Raw genomic sequence first — 19,192 nt, 5'->3', positions numbered from 1 at the left:
TGATCTCGTTTGCCTACATTTTCTTCACAAAGCCCTGTCTAATCCTCCCCAGTGCTAAGGCAGGGAGCAGAGTTTGCTGCTCCATTCCCTTTGGGCAGCACACGGAGCTGAACAGAAGACATCTCCCTTTAGTATACCCTAAACGATCATCGTGTGCTATCGTAGCAGCGCTCCCCGCCGGGGAATGACGGGCATTGACTCCCTGGCTGCAGAAGGCTGATCAATTGCTTTACTGTTAATACATTACACTGTATTATTAACAAAAACTTATTGCCCTTGCCAGACAGTCCAATACAGCTCTGACCTAATTGGTCAATCAATCAAAACACTATCACCAGAGTCTAATTAAGAAACTACCCTTTGGTAAACACATTCTACATGCGCACAGCAACAGGTGTAGTAACTGGAGATAAGAATTGTTTTCTCTGAGCTCTCTCACAACTTCTCACAGCTTCCCAGGAAAATCCTGGGAGAGAATTATGTCTCTCTCTTCAAAAAATATGTGATTACCACTATGTACAGCTGAAGTACTGAGCTAAACTTTTAGGAAATGCATAAGAAAAGAGGTCACTGCTCAGGTACAGACATGACACCAAGGCTAACAGTAAATATGCAACTGCAGACCCAGAAAAGCACATTAACTAACAAAGATGAGGGAGCCAGATGCAATTTTTCATAAATTAGCACACACTTGTGGCATGTTTTGAGTTTAAAATTCTCTCATGGGGCAACTGATGCTGAGTGCTTCTGGCAAATAGTCCATTCCAGAGGGAAAGAGGGTTGCTGTGGAGCTAGCCTTGTCCTCCCAGTTCACAGATGTTGCTGTGTGTGTGGCTGCAAACTGGTGAATATCAGAAGAGGAACCATAGTGCCTGAGATGCACCACCAGCACTTGTGCATTTACTTGTGTATTTAGAGAGAATTTTCTAGACTGAAAAATAAGTACCTATTACTGATAAGTAATGTAAGATGAAACATGCTCTTACCAGTCTTATTAAGCATACTTATTCTCTATCAGATAGTTAAACTACTCTTTACTGGAGTAGTTATTACCAGTCATTATTAAGCATACTTGTTCTCTATCAGATAGTTAAACTACTCTTTACTGGAGTAGTTATTACCAGTCATTATTAAGCATACTTGTTCTCTATCAGATAGTTAAACTACTCTTTACTAGACTTATGTGACAAAAACTGAGAGCCATGTACTCCTCCAGATACCAGGAAAGACACACGAATTTAATATAAATTTTCCTCCAGGACCCAGCAAGATCTACACCTTTCTCTTGGACCTAACAAGGTGTGGTAATACCTACCCTTAATATCTCAATTGCACCCCACTATACTGTTCTTAGTCTTCACCAAAGTGCCTCAACAGCATAAGATCTGAAGCTTCCTGATAAGTGCCAGATACTTTAGATCTGTGCTCATTCATTGTGTCTGGATGACTCAAGCAGAGGCAAATTCCTTGCAGGCAGCAGTGAGATTGGTCTCAGATTTACTTCTTCCTAAGTAGAATCAGAGATGCTTTGAGTTCAGGCTGCAGCAAAGCTCACATCCAGAAAGAAGTGTGTTTTCTGGATAAATCCACTGGCAAACTGTTCTTCCATCCTGGGAAGATTGTGAAGCAGTTGCTTCACAATCGTTGCTTCTCTGCCTTCCTAGAACTCCTCCTCTATGCTTGGGCACAAGCTCCTGCCTGTGAAAGGCGATTTAGGCTAACAGGACCATAAGCCACTCAGGATCAGCAGAAATAGGGACCATGAGTCTGACCAGAGCTGGCAAATGCCACACTCCTCTATGCTCACACTCCTCTCAGCCTGCTCTGGAGAAGGCTGAATTGTGAGTTCTACTCTTTCTGCAAGGGGAAGATTAGTGCTTTCTGAATCTAACTGAGAGAAAGGCAAGTGGCTACAACTTAGAGCTGTCACTTTGTGTGAGAGTGGTGGTCCTTTCAAGTAAATATTTTTACCTCCCTAGGCTGGATAACAGATTGTGGCTCTTTGGTTTCTATTTTTGCTTATCTCATCTAGAGTGAATTGTAAGCAGGCTGGCTGTGCTTGTTGCCTGCCAGCGCAAGCCAGCCAATCTAGTGCAAAATCTGATTATAAGTCTTTTATTTTCAACTCACTTAAACTCTAGTACTATCCAGATCTGCCAGAAATGCTGCTCTGCCTCTACAGGGGATTGGTCTTTCCTGCCTGGAGAATACCTTTATCCCCATTCCGCTCTTTTTTTTTTTGCAGTGTATCTATGTGCACATATAAGGGAGGGATGGGAGGGAGGAACAGCTCCCCTAAGAGACAAACATCCATTTCTCTCCCTAAGCTGGAAACCTATTTAAATCTGCTTGATGGGAATCAGCCCTTCAGCTGATTCCCAACACATGCACAAGGTAGGGTGAGCTGCTCTGCTGAGTTTTTAAAGAGCCCATACAGCCTGTTCCACAGGGTTTGACATTTCCAGTGCAGGACCCAGCTTTCAGCTGTTTGTGCCAGGTTACCCTGATTCACACTGGAAAAGTCAATACTGGTTGTCTGCATCACGTGGGTATTTTTCTTGCCTGGAGAGAATATCAACCAAAGGGTTTAGTAATTTCTGAAATTAAATTTAGGAAGGGTATGTTAGTTTTCAATGGGGAAAAAAAAACTTTTTATGGAGAAAATTTGTTTTGAAATTGAGCAAAGGAGGCCTTTGTCAGATGCTTTTTCATGCCCCAAAGAAAATCTACTCTTATTTGCCCAAATTTTAGGATATTTCAAATCCCAGTTTATGGAGAGACTTGCTACTGCTTAAGGGTTAAGGTTGTCCCAGAGCAAACTTTTGACTCTCACAGTTACAGTCCTGTTTGTGCATCATTCCCACAGTTCAAATAAGGCTCTCCAGCCCCTCTCAGCCCCTGGCCTGGGCATGCACTCTCAGTACAAAGGCACTACACATGGTGCAGCCCAGGATTATATGATGGAGACAGAATTTCCCAATAATGGTTGTTTCCAGCTGCCACATGCTGAGCTGGACCCAAGCAACGAATGGAGAGCAGGGACAGTTTGCTGCACTTTCAGTGACCTCTCTGTTGGCATCTATGCAATGTGAAGGAACAAACTGCCTGTTTCAGAGGCAAGCAGTGCAAGAGACAGATCTGAGGCCTTCCTGTGGAAAACCAGCAGGCTGAACTGGAAGCAGGAGCATGTGGGGTGAAAACTGGGACTTGCAGAGACTCAGGATTGGCAGGACAGGAACACTGTTGTGAAGCCATTAGGAAAAATGACAATTGGCAGAGACTGAAGATGTAGAAGAATATTGGTGTTGTAGGCTGAAGAGGTGAATGCAATATGGGGGGAAAAAACTGCTCAAGAAACTGAGGCACAAGAAAAGGAAACTGATAGAGAAGTTGCTATGCAGAGGGGAGATGTTCTGAGAATGCAGTCCCAGGAAAGACATTGGGCCTAGAAACCAGTGGATGTGGGTGACGTTGGCAAGTGGACATAGTGAGCGGTCCCAGATGAGAGAGAGCCAGGACAAAGAGTCAGGAGGAAATTCAGAAAAACTGAGCAAGGAGATGTGGAATAAAGGCTTGGCATTTGAATACAAGGGCTTGTTTTTAATGAGTGTTGGGGAATGAAACAAATAAGGCAACAATTGCAACAAAACAAAAAGTAGCCAAATTATCATCTACTTGTCAAAGACCTGTAAGTGTACACTCTGAGAAGACAAGAAGAAGCCCAGGACATGAGCAGCTGCCTTGTTTGGACACAGGACCCACCCTTGCACCTCGTGCCACTGCCAGAGGGGACCAGACCATGCCCACTCAAGTGGCTCTAGCAGAGATGCAGGAGCCCATGGTGGGTGGGTTTGCTGACTGTGGGCATTCCTGGGAGCGACACTGCAGGCAGGGCAAGTCAAGAATGTCATGTGCTGTGTGTGCCTCCTTTCCAGGGTGGACCCTCAAGATTTTCTAATGAGATTTTTACTTGCTCTCTGCTTGCCACCACTTGGTGGTCAGGGTGTTGGCTGCATTCTGGCTCCAGACAAGAGGAGCAGAGGTTCTGGCTCTCTCAAGTAACAATATGGCTTTTAATGATTTTAAACTATCATATTAATTATGGCAAGATAAAAATGGTGAAGTCTGCTGTAGATGAAATGCATTCTAGTATTCATCAAATGAATAGCAGATAATGGTTTTTGTACTTAGCACAGCTTTCTTGAATAGATCCTTGCACATATTTTGGAAAAAGATCCTGATCTTCCTCCTCTGACCAAGGTGTATGGGCATAACTATGAGTGTTCAAGGTAGGTTGATCCTCTTCCTTGGGGTTTTGTTTAATGAAAACTCCAGCTGTCTCCAGGTTTCTGTGTGCAGAAGGTTGTAATGGCACACAGATGGCACACAGGCCCATGCATGGTGCTGGTCTTCATTTCTCTCTGCAGCAACATCATTTGGGTGGAGCCAATCTACTGTCACTTAAGATCAACCAGGTTCCATCAGCATTTAAGAGTCTATGTGGCATTTTCTGTGTGATGATCAATTATGTTTAATAAGGCTGGTGTTAGCACAGACCACTATAGTAATCACTCCCTGGAGCTCTGGGGGTGGTTTTATTGCACACAGCCCACTGAAAATGTTTACCACAGAGGAGCACCTCAGTTGTCATTGATACTCTTTGAGCAAGGATGACTGAAGGCTTCATCCATGGACTGATCTAACCCTGGCAGGATGGTATCAGCGGTTATCTGAGCTGAAGTCAGCTACATTTCTTTCATTCTCTTGACAATCCTTTTTAGCATAGTGATTGGGATGGTGTTGGTGTTTTCTCCAGCTGGAAATCTGACAGTGTCCCTCATGAGACCTAACCATGCTGTGGATGGCACCTGTCCTGCCAGAAGAGTTGGCTCAGGCATTGGTGGCTGCAGTTCAGGAGTGAGCACCACTGCAGCTGAGCAGTGCTGTGAAAGTGACACCTTTGTCTTCAGTAGCTTTTTACCATATTGTGGGCATCCAGCCCTGCAGCATCAGATGGGTGTGGGGATGAACAGATATGGATAACACTTCTTTTCCAGTTTCTCTAGCAGTTACAGCATTACATTGTAAAACCTACATACTAAACTGGATTTAAAACATCCCCTAACTTCAGTTTGTGATTTTTATGATCCTTTTCCTGGTAATACCTAATGTTGTATATTACTTTGTATGTTCAAAGCAGTTTCTGCATCCTCAGCTATAGTTATCTTCAGCATGTCTACAAATTAAATCCTAGGTTATGAAGTCAGCACCCAAAACAAAGGACATGAAACTAAGGAGTAGCACAATAAGAACTCGTCTGCTGAAACCTTCTTGCAGAAGCAGACTCCATTTCCCCAGTGACAGAGTTCTGCTACCATAATTGTAAAGCAATCCTATTTCTTCATGCAGTTGCCTATGGCATCATTCACCATTCATTTTCCATCTTCTGCAACAGTGAGAACAAGGGTCTGGCAGATAACAGATACTTTTGGTTCAGAAATTGTGTCATACCCACACCAGGCCCAAAAAATAAATATGCAGTGTTGTAAGTGAAAACTATGCTAAAAGTTAGAATTACAAAATTAGCTTTGTCAAGTTTTAGTGGTTGATTGTGTAATATTAATACTGTTGGAATGTTTTGGGTTTTTTTCTGAATACAGATTCATTTCTGTGTTCTCCCTGTTTGGCAGCTCACAGTCTTTCTCCTCACAGCAGGTGCTGAGTAAAAAATTATAGGAAGTAAGAAAAACAGGAAAGTTAATTTGAACTAGTCCATGCAGGAAGATGGAACATGCTGGCATTACCATTTCACTGCCTTTAGAATAAGAAAGGCCAACAGAAAGGATTCAAGGACATTTTTGCAGACAAACTCCTGGAAGCAATTATGTTGGGATAAGCATAGGACTACACATATGCTGTTTTATAAGAAACATTATAGTCCCTCTATAAAATGCTTCTGCACCAGAAAATATGATTTGGTTTTATAAAAAATATCTGGAAAGTAGACAAAGTAAGTGATTGACTTTTCTTCAACTTAATGATTCATATGTAGTTCTAGAAATACCATAATAATAATTATAATAGTCTTGCAGCAAATAATGTGGTAGTTTCTTCCACTGAACAGACCAGAGAGAGAGAGAGGTGGGACTATCTGGTTCCAGGTTGTTTATGCTGTACATGTGCCAGCATTTTGTGTGCAGTCTGTGTCACAGTGTGCAGGAGGCCTTTAGTATATTCTATGTAAGGTACTATCTTGGGGAGTTCCAGCTTTTTGCCCACTGATTGAGTGGGAGCTCAGAACCAATCTTCTCTCTGGAGCACTCTCCAGACACAGCATCAGAACTGCAGTGTTACTAAATACACAAATAAAATGCAAAAATATTGAGGGAAAACTTGTGGACCAAGTATGCTGCTTACTAAACCTGTTTGTCTTTCTAGACACCCACAAAGGCTGATGAAAAGGACTCTTCTATTAAAAAAAAACAACCCAGCCTGTTTGTGATATGTAATGTTATTTCCTTTCAGAATCAGGTTGGCAATGTCTCTTTAATGTGCAGCACTGTGAACTTAAAAGAAATCTCATTATCAGCCTTTCTAGCCTTAAGCACTTCATCAAGTATTCCATGACTGCTGGCTTGCAGATGCTGCAGTTAAGGTGCTGGGTGGTGGGGTTTTGTTTGTGTTCCCTTAGGTCTTTTTCTTGTTTTTGTATGTGGCTATAAATATCTTGCTCCTGAGAAAAGACATGAAAGTACTAACATAGACATTAATTAGACACCATATAATTTTTTTTTCTCAAATTCTGGAGTCACAAGGCATAACTTTTAATTACCCGTTTTTGTTTCGGGAATAGTAGTTTCTTCCTCAGGCATATATCAAGATGATCAGAAACATGTATAATTTCTTCTCCAGAATTCTTGATTTCCTGTGGCCAACTTTTAATAAATAAGAAAACATTTATGCCTGAATCAAAGAGTTATGCACCCCTGAGTAAAAGTTCCAGTTCTTCTGTTGTAGGTCTCTGCACAGTGCATCTATCATGTATTGTTCACAGAGATCCTTGAGATAGAGATCAAAGCTGAATATAGTTCATTTCAGTTAATTTCTTAATATCTAAATTAAAGGCAGAAAACTTAATTCCAATGTAGTCCTATACAACCGGCCATGTAAGTAACTTTTAAAATCTTTCCTGCCCCAAAATAGTTGGTAAATGAAACCATATCACCCAGTTTAGACTACATCCAGACAATATTACATGCCCATGCTGTATATCCAAGCATGAAGGAGACGTCTCCTTTTTGCAGAATCCAAGCATGCGAGTTTTGGCTCACTGGTATGGGATTCTGGGGAGGTAGCTTTCATTGCAGTAGAAGCTCTAATGATTCACTGGTGTCAGAAACAGCTACAAATTCTAAGACAGGGCTTTCAGACAGATCATCCATTGAAGTCATGATTCACTGTTTGCAGTACTTCAGACTTCAAAACTACTTCTTGCAGTTCCACTCCCATCAGCATGCAGGAAACAAATGCGGGGCACAGGACTGCACTCACAGCTGCAGGACCTCACTGTGCTACAGCTTTTGAAACAGCTCTGCGGAGGAGAATTTTGCAGAGACATCTGAAGGTATCCTAATGACTTCTAGCCTTTGATGTGCTTGGGTTAACCCAATTCAGATTCTCAGTACATACAAAATACGAAGAGATCTTTTAACGTTTAGTTTCTTTTCTTCTCTTTTTTTTTTCTCTCTGTTTGTTTTTTCCTTTCTGCCTAATTTCTTAAGAGTCAAGACTTAGGTGTCCATGTCTCCCCAATAATTATTGGATTTGTTACCAAATTTGAATTAGAATTGACTCAGGTCTCAAACATATTTGAATTTACTCAGAGGTGAATTTAATTTTGTGAAAACAGGCAGCTGACAGAATAAAGAAATCAAAATTTGTGACTCCACACTGAAAAACTACAAGAGCTTAGTTCTTATTAGGTGTCAGGGAATCTGTTCAGGGGAGAGAGCAATGTCTGTCAGCACACAAACCCTATAAAAGCTTCCATCAAAATTCTGTATGGATAGGAAAGGGGGGAATCACAGTCCAGACACTTGGTCTACAGAGTGCTGTACCATTGCCATTTCTTTGTCCAGTGTGAAAGTAGGGATGAACCATTACTTGTGACTTGTGCCCTCCTTTCCTTTCCTTTCCACCTTGTGCTGTCCCAATGTCCCCCAAGCTGCATCCCTGAAATTAATTCCTGCCTCCCAACTAACACAACAGAAGTTTATAAATTCAGATTTGAATTTTGTGTATTTGCAATCCAAACCAGTATTTCAACTACCCCCTGCCTGCACTGCCAAATACATACTGTAAAAAAGCTCTCCTGTGGTCATATGCTATTTGCTATTTTAATTTGATTGCAGATGTTCCTGCACTCCCCTAAGGGCTGGCTGCATCTCTTTCACACTTGGCTTTCATTTGCTTTTCCAGCCTGTATTCATATCAGGAAGACATTTGTCTGAGTCAGTGGCACACCCATCCTATGACCCTAAATTCTCACGGCATTCTCACTAGTTCTTAAATTAAAAGTTCTCTGTTTCTCAAAGATATTCTAAACTTGCTTTTCTAAGCTTTACATCTTTATAGAAAAATAGCTCTGGATTGTGATGAATGGTTTTTGGGGTCCTTAGCACATAATGATCTGACTGTCATAAAACCTGAAAGAAGAGTATATATAGCAATATTTTGAAGTTAGAAATTACTATTAACACTCACAAATTACTAAAGAATATGGTTTAATCTGAAGGAACAGGTGCCTCTTGGCAGTAAATGCCATACAAATGTCTCAGTTTTAAACTCCTTTAGTGATCAGAGAATAAACCACTAGGCTCAGAGAGAGAACTGGTGGTGACTGAGTGCACACTCTGTTTTTCCTCTTTCTAATTTTGCAAATGATGTGAGAGCAGATCTAGAATGCTGGAGATGTATGATGAATACACAGATGATTGTGGAAGTGCTGGCTACTCATGTCTGTCTTTGGGAAAGACCAAGATTTAAAGCTATATTAAAGGCATCTCAGTGAGTATGTGAATTTCCAAGGCATTGAGGCACAATATGTCCCACCTGTGACAAATGACCAAGAGTATCACTGACCAAGTGGCCGTTTTCAGGTGCAGAGTCATATTTTTATGGAAGAAAAGGGTCAGTCACCCATTTCCCAATTATTTTTCTTTTTAATATGGCTATACCTTGAAAGTCCAACTCTTCCATGACTGAAACTGAGCTTGAGCCATGCTTACTGTGACTCTCAAAACTGTGTTCCTCTAAATGCTTTGTCAGTGCTCCTGTGAGATTCTGTCATCTGATCCCTGTTAGCAAAGAAAACTACCTCTATCTTATCCTATGGGACATGTTGGTCATTGACTGTGGGTACAGTGGCCACAAACCCTCTCATCACTTCCATCCAGCATCTCTTTTGCTACATTCCTGTCTTGCACCAGCTGTGCTATATCACCCTCTTTGGCTTGTCATCCCAACCTTCTTCCCTTGCCCCATGCTCTCTGTCCAGACACCTCTCCCTCTCCAGCCTGTTCCTTCCTTGGATGATTATTTCTTCTGGGTTTCCCCAAAGCAGCAACAGGGTCCAAAGTAGTAAATTAAAAACTTGCTGAGGAAAACCACCTCAGTCAGCCCCAGACTAGCACAGAATCACTGAAGGCAGGATCTTTGAAATACCAAGCTATGAAACTCTATCAAGACCAAACTGATCTTGCTAAGGCTCATAATTCATCCATGCTGAGTTGGATTTCCAGGGTGGCTAAAGCACTCCTGCCAAATTTAATGCTTTTCCTCCAAAGTATGGGGCCTTTGGGATGGTCTAAAGATGAGGCTGCCATTCTTCTCAACGTGAGGGAAACTTATACTTGTTGAAGAGCAAAAGCATTTTGGCTGAAATTTTTATGTACAGTCTGAGACAATTCTTGGTACAAGCACACATGCATCACACGTATCCAGCCTTAGGCAGACACCTGCCATGGAAAATGTGAGCCCTGGTGGCTGAAGATTGACAATAGCATCAGCAATGGAAAATGTGGTCTAATAGCAGGAACTATCAGGCAGTATTTAACAGGTGAGTTTTCCCAATGCCATCCTAAATTATCCCACTATTGCAAAGCTTTTAAAAGATTCAATGAAGTTATTTGTTCATTGCAGTAATTTTCCTCTTTAAAACCTTTGGCATGCTCTTGTTCATATAAAATAACGATTTACGGAAATAGAGGAAGTTGAAATCCCACCCATCCTTTTCTGTCCTGGTTTATTTATTTTCCATGTGAGATTAATGAGTTTCCTGCAACAGGGCTAGATCTGCTCACACATTGTGCAGATAAGTTAATATTTATTTCCTTTTCCAAAGGCGAGCAGACACTTTCGTGTTCCCTTGTTTTTAAAAGCGGACAGTATGTCAAACAACACTTGAATCAACCATCCTAAATTATAAAATGCCAGCTTTTCACTGCTGACTGTAGTTAAACAGACTGATAAATCAGGGTGAGCTGTACTGCTGGATGCTAACATGGAAGCTTAATTTAACTGGCTTCATTTTATAACCAGCAGATACTTTGGAAAGAGCACATCTGCCTATTTAAGGGATTTTCTTTAGTTTAGCGCCTGTCTGGTGTCAGGCTCCACTGCTGTGTGCAGTGAAGCTCACAGGAGCTGGTTTCCTATGGATTTCTCTTCCACACTCTCTTACCCTCCCAGTTCCTTCCTGCACCCAATGCCATTGCTCCTTCCTGCAATGTCTCCAGGTGCCTGTGCATCCCCTCTGGCAGACTGGAGGCATCCTGGTGCAGCTACACTCGAGGGAGCCCCCCTCCAGTGGGTGCTGTTCCCTGTGCCCAGCTGGGGAGGCCATGCATTCATCTCTCTCAGACACAGCTGCCAGTTTTCACTTTTGGACTTTCTCTGTCACACGCCAGGAAGTGGACAAGTGGCAGGGGGCAGGAGGAAGGCTGAGGAGATGTGATGGGCAGATGGTGTGAACATACTTGCTACATTTCCTAGGGAAACTAAGTTAAAAGGAGCTCCTTATTGCCAGGGCATTGTGTAAAAGAGATGAGAAATGCTGTGTGTGACTTGGTTCAAGAGGCAAAGGATATTTGTACTGTTATTTAATTTCTTCTTCCAGGGTCATCTTCAGTGCGCCACTTACAGCTCCTTCCTCTCTCTCTCTAGTCAAGTCACCCCTAATAGCCAAGGAGAAAAAGAACCATTCTCTTCCTGTATGATTTTAAATTTTCTGTTTTAAAAGGTAAGCTGGACAAGTAATTTGAAAAAGTTACAGCTGTCTTAGGCCCCTGAGTTTCTAACTCCCTGCTGCTGGAAGTGTGAATCAGGCCAGTGCAGCAGCAGTTGGTGGAGCTGTGCCAGGGTAAACAAGGGGAACTATTCCAACCATGTGTGCAAACTCCACCAGAGATTTACTCACCTTCTGAAACCAAAGAGCTGAAAGTTCATTCCAATTTCACTTATCTGCCAAGGCTGAAGTTCAGTAATTCATATTTTTAGATTAATAAATAATGAAACAGCTATACCAGAGCAGGGAAGGCTTTGATGAAGCATTTTATAGCAAGTAAAAGAAAAACATTGAATCTTGTGCTCAGGAGCTGGCAGCTATGAGAAGCAGGAATGCCTTGGTTCAAACATGTCTGTATTAAAAAAAAAAAAAGGGAAAGAAAAAGAAACCTGGGGAGGTTCTTTCCTATGACTTTACAGGCAGCACAATAAGCCTGGCACTTCAATAAGGGAACTGTCATAAATACAGCTTTCATTGTGTGTGCTCCCACTGTCACAGACAAAGAATAAGAGAGCCTCTGACTCACAGCACTGGAGCAACACGTCCCTTATCTGACACCCGAGTCTCAGCTAGAATGAATTTTTCAAGACACATGCTCACTGCAATTGAGAATTTCAGAGCAAGTAACAGGCAGGCAGTGTTACCACTGCATTACCTATAAACCTTGTACTTCAGAAGCCTGTGTTTGAAAAGCAGACCTGCTGTTCTGAGCAATATGAGCACTAAATGTTGCATTAAATACCCTCACAGAGAGCATTCTGCATGTAACAAGGGTTCCCTGGATCCCTTCCACTCCATCACAGGCAGTGGCAGTTTCGGCAGTTTCACACTTTGTACCCCCTCCCTCAGAAGGGGGCCTCCTCCCTCAGAAACAACAGGCAGGATGAAATCAGAACAGGACAACTCATTTCCCACTCGCTGTTTTTAAAAGAAAATAAAGCATAAATGATTGCAGAAGTTCAAAGGAGGACTGTAAAGTCTTTCAGAATTACCCTGAGGCTCCCAGGAAGAATAAGGTCTGACAGGCTTCATAGTTTTATGTAGACAGGCAGGGACTAAAGAAAAAGATGAAAGTCTGTCATGCCTCCTTTTCTCTTTTCCATACTCATCAGTAGCACATGAATGAGAACGAATGGAGCAGCTCAAGAATGTTGCTGCCACAGAGGTACAGGTTGGGAGGGGATTTCTCATTGAGAAAGTAAAGCTTTTTTGGAAGAACTACACCATCCAAATTCCAGAGATACAGCAGTGCTCCATAAATGAGGTTTTAAGTATTTTCCCCAAAACAAGCCATTTAGATTTTTCATCCTTAATTATGGTTTTTTGGAGATGAGTTCTCAGGCATTTTATTTTTAAGATTTGAGAATTGCAAATGAAGATTGATGTGACCTAGAAAATATACTTGCTCATTTTACATCTGGCCTTAACCTTTGTTTTTAGTAACCTGAAAATTTTCATTAACTGTTCCTGAAATGGTTACAGTGGGCTGTGAGCAAAGTGCACAAGCAACAGGAGGGAGTTGCAGTCAATGAAAAATGAACTCAGTTCAGGAGCTGGTGAACTCTGGTCGCTGAAGACTTTATTTATTCTTATGGGACTGGTTCCCATACCTCTTTTGCCTTGAGATTACACTGCCACTTCAGGGATGACCATACCTCTTTTGCTTTGAGATTACTAGCTTAAATTAGCTAAAGACTAAGACTACTATTAGACTTAGCTAAATTTCTAATTTATGGACTACAGAATAGTTCCATTACATTTCCTCTCCTCCTGGCCACATCACTCTTGGACTTGCACTGATGTAGTTTCAAAAAGAGATGGACTTTGTTCCCTTCCCACCTACTTTTGAAGCCTACTGACCTACAGTCATTGGAACAGTTGACTTAGATTTTTCAGTTGAGAAGGAAGTTAAGGGGTGGCTTATTTCCAGAGCAAGCATCTAGGCTGTTACACAAACCTGTGTGGGTTGAAATGAAAGTTGCCACAGTTGCTGCTGTCTTAGGTGGGAAGAAAGCATGAAGCTGCTCAATTTGGCAAGGTGGCTGCATTTCTGGACAAGTGTGACAATAGAAATTTGGATACAAATGATGCTCAGGTGCCCATGAACTCAGGCACATAAACAGGCTTTTTGTGATTGGTCTGTTGGGCTGAGGCATCACAATTTCTCCCAGGCTTTGCTTCAAGCATGTACAGCTTTTTCTTGCACCTCTCCCACTAAGGTTATCCTGCCACCCAAGTAGTGAGCCAGAGAGTCCTCTCTGCCACTGCAAGTAAGACTGGGTAGTCCTGGCCTCAACTGTAACAACTTCCCTCTGTTGTCCTCTACTGATGCCAATGCTCAGGGCTGGAAGCTGCTCTGCTGTGACCCTCTGATGATAGTGGTGCTGGTAGCTGCTCTTTCCACATTTTCAACCACCAGACTTGAAGACTTGTCAGAGACAGGTGTAAACATTCATTCTCTCTGGAACAATCTCTAGGAAGACGGACCAAGAGAGGCTTTTTTCCCCTGAAAGGACAAAGCTGAAGGTACCTTATGGGAATAGAAAGTAATTGCAAAGGTAGTAGCTCCACCTTGGTATAAGATTTCTGGCATCTAAAACTTCCCTGGGTCCTCTAAATGCTGGAGGCTAGGGTCTCATGCTTTTGTGTACTTGATCTTTACAGACAAGCAGAAAAAAGAATTTTTCAAATAAGAATTTGGGAAGTTTCTTATCCTTTCTAGGTCTGTGGCAATGTATATCAAGGTTCATGTAAGGAAGGTTTTATCTTATGGTCACTGGGCAAAAGTATTCCTAAGGGTGTGTGATGAGATTATTGTGGTGTGGAGACTGGCAGGTTTATAGCTGTAAAACACTGGCAAGGAAGTGCTAAAGGAGGACTTCAGTGTGAAATATGAAATTGATTTGGCATCCCCTGTGAACTCAGATTCCCCTAGCTATGTTCTATACTTACCGTCACGGACTCGTACCACAGGAACAAAAAAGTAAAAATAAAGTTAAAGGGGAAACAGTGGAAGTTGAAAGAAAACTATAAATGCTCAGAAGAGACCAGGAAAAGAGAAAATAAAGAAAACTCTCTTCCTTTAAATTGGTGCTTCTTTAGAGATGCTGCTTTAGAAGTAAAATGCTTTTAACAGAAATTTGATAATTGCCAATATCCCTTAAAGGTCTTTTCCACTAGCTTCAAAGTTTAAAAGTAAATTAAAGATTCATCCTTGTCATGAGCTGACATTTATCTTGAGCTCATTTGACATGAACAGGCAGGATCTTCATCAAATGCTATTCCAGTGTGGCTACACATGAGCTACAAGAGCTTTCATAACCAGCCAGGAAACGTGGGCCGTCCTGACATGTCACTGAAGCCAATTTTTGTTCTGCCCAGACCCACATTCCCCTGCTTCCCTGGAAAGGAGTAGGGCATGACACCATACCTGCCACTGGAAGACACATCCCCCTCTCTCTGTCCATCTCTATCTGTTCCCAAATGGTTGCACTCATCATCAAAACATTATTCACCAGAAGTTGGCCACATCCTCAAAACACCAAACTTCTCACTTGTAAAAAAGGAAATGAAATACAGGTGTAATTTCCCTTTTTAAAGAAGAAAACAAATGCTTACCCAAAGCAGGATCTAGCTGGAGCTTAGCTATCCCAGGTTCCTGTCCTGCTAAGCCCTTTCCCAGGTTCTTGTACTGCCACACATTTTGCTCCTGGTGCAGTGCACAGTTGCAGGCTCTACACATCACTGAACACAGTGTGCTGGGCAGCTTTTGCCAGCAGGGAGTGTGATTCACATGCTTAGAAACAGAAAGAAATATTTCCCTCTCCTAACTACTGTAATAGATTTTCCTGATATAGGCAACAAAGAGAAAACAAGCTCTGCAGATGTTACAAGCAAATACTGACCACTTCCTCTTTGAATTCCCATTGTCATTTCACCCAAGTGCTGCTTTCTTGCTTCTGGTGGCAATCACACACTTACCTTAACCACAAGGTATCAGACAGGAAAGCACCCACCTCAAGGGTCATGTCTGCACCAGCAGTGCTTCAGTTCATTCTGCAGTAGGACACAATGAGATCTGACACCCCAAGAAATGAGGCCTTGGGACATGGGATGTCTTTGTTCCTGTGGCAGGGAATCCATGTGCTGCAGCTGGGAGCTGTGGGAGCTGCCTGGTGTGAAAGCATGCACAGCCCCTTTCTGCTGAGCAGTTCACTCTCTTACCTGGTACACCACACTGCTGATCAAAACAGCAGAAGAGCCATCCAGTTTTCAGGAGAGATACAACAGAGGTGGAAGTTTGTGGCTTAGCTGCAAACATCTGTAAAGGTGTTTCACAAGTGTAAGATACAACTGGATGTCACTGAAGTGACAACAGGATGAGGACGTAGCACTGCTTGCCAGTTGCCTTGGGAACAAAGTTTGTGTCTGTATGTGCTACTGTGGGTCACATACAATATGAAGGAAGAGCTTTCTGGCAAGTGAACAATGGTTTGCAAGTTACATTTCCACAAAGGACAGCAGTGCTAAGTACTGTGTGAACATCAATCATTGCAAAGAAGCCACAGCACTAAGGGATCAAGGCTAGCACGAGAAGGTCTTGGAATCCCCCCTTCCCCCTGGAGCTGTGCTGCCTGTAGGAAGAAAGTCTGAACCTGCAAGAAGGCTGCTGTGCAAACCCTCAAGAGGCCTTGAGAGCAACCACGTGGAACCATGAACTCACCATCTTGGTAGCCAGAGGACAGATGCAGCAAGTCTGGAATATCCTGTGCAAGCTGGGATATGCATGTGAGTTCAGAATGACTGTTTCTGTGCAGTGGCCCTTTGCCCATGAGTCCCTGTCCTCTGGTGTGATCCCCCCAAGGTGCTTGTAGCCAAATCTGTAATGTAGGCTCCACTAATACAGTATTTCTGAACTGGCTCAGTGTTGTGTTTACCTTCTGATGATCTGCCCCTGTTCTTGCTGACTGGAACCTGCAGGTTGTGTTCTTGCAGCCATTCTCACGGCCACTGCTGTGTAACTTCCCAGGAGAGGAAGAGAGAGATGGTGATGGTTTTGGGAGCAGCTCTGGGGATAGCTTGTTCTCTCTCCAATCCATGCAGATTACTGCATTGCATCTCTGGCTTAAGGATTTGAGGGATGCCATCCTTGAGGATGTCACTAAAGATGACTCTAAGTTAGCAGAGCTGTTCCTTTTATTTGTTAGTAGGAAAAATAACAAAAGAAGACAATATATAACAGGTAGAAAAATCTCAAATGAAAATAAATCCTGGAGTTATGGAAAAAGACCATTTGTTGAGCTGCAGTCAGGCTGTTTGCAGGTTTAAACCTGGTTTGAATCCTGCTTTTTCACTGTCATCAGTTAGCTGGAGGAATGAAGCAGCTTGTGGCCAAAGCAAGGTCCAGATTATGAAAGGATTTTAGGTGCCTTCACATGCAGGTAGGCACCCACTAGGACTTTACAAGTCTCTGTGCAGTAGAAAGCAATTTTACTGAGCTGTTGAACACCTTTAGGATTGTGGACAAGAGTGATCCTAAATCCATATGCAGGAACTGAGTTGTAAAAGATTAACATTTAACATGTGTGTTCCCTGATTCCAGAAACAGCAAGGAAAGTGTCAAATCAGGAAGGGCCAGAGGAATCCCAGATGGCAAAGGAATGTGCAGGGTGCAGAGGGAAGTCCTGCTGCTCTGCCAAGCAGGAGCAGTTTGCTGCTCTGCCCTCATATTTATCTCACTCACTATTTGCTTGTTATAAACACTGTTCAGTCAAATGTGTCATTCAGGAGAGCAGAATCTGATCTACTTGCAGTAAGAATTTGTCACTTGAGAGGTGTCTGAATTCCTCCCTGGATTCATTTGCATGTTTTAGCAGTCAATCAATGACAGTTCTGCCACAAGACTATTTCTCTTACTTCTTAACAGAACTTGTCACTGGCAAGTTACATCTTTAAGCCATCTTCTGTGTGTTTTAACATTGTAAGTGAAAAAGTAGTAATTTACTTCACAGTGTTCACTTTGAATGACTTAAGCATCACAATAAAGGATTTACAAAAAGCATGTTGTGTTACATTGCCTGCAAAATCTGATTATTTTCTCCCTGGGAGCAGGGGATGGTGAACTGAGCGATGCTTTTGACAGCTGTACGTGCTGAATCGCTATTCGGAGGAGCCAGATCCATCCATCGACTCTAGAGGGAAGCAAAGACAAACTGGCTTCCCAGTTAGCCCTCTCTCTCCCTTGGATGCCCGTGTTTAGGTGGGACGGACGCACGCCCCGCTGCACGCTCTGCCCTTCCACTGCCCGTTCTGTCGAAAGGTCGCAGGAATTCTGCCCTCCCGGGAGTGTCCTAAATTGAATTTCTTACGCCATGATGGGGGTGAAAAATTCCAGAAATGTAGACAGTCATAAACGCGAGCTCCAGCAAAGGCTGTATGAATTGTTTCACGCTTGTTTTCCCAAGTCCAGGACCGCCCCCTCCTGGCGATCCGGGCCACGCCAAAGCGCAGAGACAGCGCCGGGGGATTTCTGCCTGCCCGGGATGTGCCAACGCCGAGACCTCCCTGTGGAGCACAGAATCTCCATGGCTCACCTTACCGACAAACCGAGTTTCAGAATTAAACGCCTGAGGCGGCAGAAACACAGCGCGAGTGACAAAATGAATTGTTTAATCTGCCTGCTTGGTAGCAGATAAACGGCAAATCAGATTTTATCTCTTCTTAGTGAAGTGGAAATTATGGGAATGAACAAACTCCTAAAAATAACAGAATAGCTAAAAGCTCTGCTTTATCTAGAGCAAATGTAGCCCTTTGGGAAAGTGCAACAAATACCATCTGTGTTTCCAAAACTCCGAAGTTAATTTGTTGCAGACGTCTCCGTATTTACTGAAAATGGACATATTTTGTGTGGCAGAACAACATCTTGCAGTGATGAAAAATAACTCCCATCCAATTAGCTCCAAAGGGGGGTTTACCTGAAAAAGCTCAGTTTAAAAGATCACTTTGTTTAAATCAGCCATCAAACCTATCTGTTGGGGTTTTTTAAGTTGGTTTCATACACATATTGACAGCTGTTCACAGAGGAAGCTGAGAGGGGAAACTGTGAAGGAGTTGTGACATTTATGACAGATATCTCTTTCTGGTTATCAGACAAGAAGTGTAACTTACAAATAGCTAACACCCTGGTGACGTTTCTTCAGAATGGACAACTCTACAGGCTTTCCTGGCAATCTGTTCTTTTTCCGTCCCTTTTAAACACTTCTGTTGCTTGTAGTTCATGTTCAGTGTAAGGGATAATTCAGAGGATATGCTTTCGCATCAAAATGTTTAACTGGAATTTAAAAAGAATCCAGAGTGTAATTCTGAGATGATGTAAATGAGTATTTGCTTTAAAACAGCATATTTGATGGGAAGCCAGGGGAACTGAGTACAGTACTTCAGCTGACAACAGCTAAGCATCTTTGTTTTAAACTATGGCTGGAATTGGGCCACAAAATACAGAATACAGATGGAAATGTGGATCTGAATTTCTCCAATGCTTGGTGTGCAGTTTGGGTCTGTTGCAAAGACAAGTTTGGAACTAGATTTTAGTCTAACTTTTTCAAAGCATAGTGGGGCTCCAAATGTTACCCTGTGAAATTCACAGAAGGAGGCAGCACATGGGAAGCTGAGGCACTGTGGTGCTGTGATTTAATATTTGACTACAAAGATTTAATATATCTATTTTCTCTTGTACTGTTTGGACGCAGGATTGAGAGCTCATCCAAGTATCAGCTGCTCCTGTGGCAGCAAAAATCCCCTTGAAGAGCTGTTACTCCACTTTATTTCCCTTACAATTGGGTTATGAGA

The sequence above is a fragment of the Agelaius phoeniceus genome, chromosome 1, assembly GCF_051311805.1.
Source record: "Agelaius phoeniceus isolate bAgePho1 chromosome 1, bAgePho1.hap1, whole genome shotgun sequence".
NCBI classification, from domain to species: domain Eukaryota; kingdom Metazoa; phylum Chordata; class Aves; order Passeriformes; family Icteridae; genus Agelaius; species Agelaius phoeniceus.
Note: the sequence above shows the minus strand (reverse complement) of the source record.